Here is a 1,346-nt window from a genome sequence, read left to right as displayed (position 1 = left end):
ATATATATATATATTAAAAAAATATAGCTATCCATATCATATCAGACATGTCTTTTCATTTACTAACTATATAAATCCTGTCCAGACAAGACAGACTGATCAGTTAGGTGTCCCATTCCCTTTCACTTTTTACAAATAAACCCCAAAAGCACGTTCTTCAGTCCAGTGTTGAGCAACAGCTTTGTAAGATAGAAGACTAAGCCTTCACACTGACTCCTCAAGATTAATTCCCACCACGCAACTTCTCAGAAGACGAAGTGCCAGAGTACCGGTGCCATCATGTGCACATTGAATAAACACATCACGGTGAAAGAGTTACTGGAATTAAAGGAGTTCCTAAGAGTCTTCTGCACCTCGTTTTATGTCAAGTCCCGATTTGTCCGGGCTAACAGCTTCCATTGAAGAACGTGGTAAAACACTCAACGATTTCACCGCAGCAGATGTTAAGGCAGTTGAAAAACTGCCTACGGTTTTTCTTTCTGAAGTGAGGAATATGTAAGCCATCTCACTGCCCGTGGCTGGGTATCTGTTGGTTGTAACTAAAGATGCAGCCCAGATCACACCTGGCATCCACCCCTTATTGACTCCGCCACTGCATCCCAACTGGAAATCAGACCAACAAGGAATTAGCATTAAGTCCCACAAATGATCTTTTAGCATTCACGGCTACATCTAATTTAGAGCGCAAGCTGCCTGAGGCACTTTCAGTCTGTGTTGTATTCATCTGAAGCAATGAGCTCACCTAGGATGCTGATAGATGTTCCTTTGCTCTGGAGAATAATGCTGCCACCTGCATTTTTATACACACACCAGCAAGTGCCAGCCATCGCAAAGAATTATTGCACACATGCCACAACATGGATGCAGCACAGAGCACGATTAAAACAGACTAAGTACAGTAGCTGCTTAACGCGTCAAATGACACAACCTCCTCAGAACTGCTGAAAGCGTCATGTAGCGTTCAGACACATTTTTCTTAATACAAATCATCCAGTCACCAGTCCAAACCAGTAGACTGCTTATAAAACCACAGAACAGAGCAGTAAAAAGATACAATTCCCCTTCTCTCTGCCCTCGTTTTGCATTTTTTCTAATTAGAGGAGGGGCAGTTTTGTTAGAAATGTAACTGCTAATTTGGAGGTTTAAAAAAAGTCCTGAAGCTCTGTCCCAAAGCATCCATTTTAGTAAAGCTGGTTTTTATAATTCCCAATAAAACTGCAGGATTTGGAATCAGTGTGCTTTATATTATTTCTTAAAGCCCAGGTTCCTGGAGTCTCATGATCACACAAAGAAAAATCAGATCCTCTTCACCTTTAAATGGAAGATAAATTTCTAGTCCCCCACAG

Source organism: Aptenodytes forsteri, unplaced genomic scaffold (assembly GCF_000699145.1).
Source record: "Aptenodytes forsteri isolate BGI_AS27 unplaced genomic scaffold, ASM69914v1 Scaffold584, whole genome shotgun sequence".
NCBI lineage: Eukaryota > Metazoa > Chordata > Aves > Sphenisciformes > Spheniscidae > Aptenodytes > Aptenodytes forsteri.
This window is presented reverse-complemented; position numbering follows the sequence as displayed.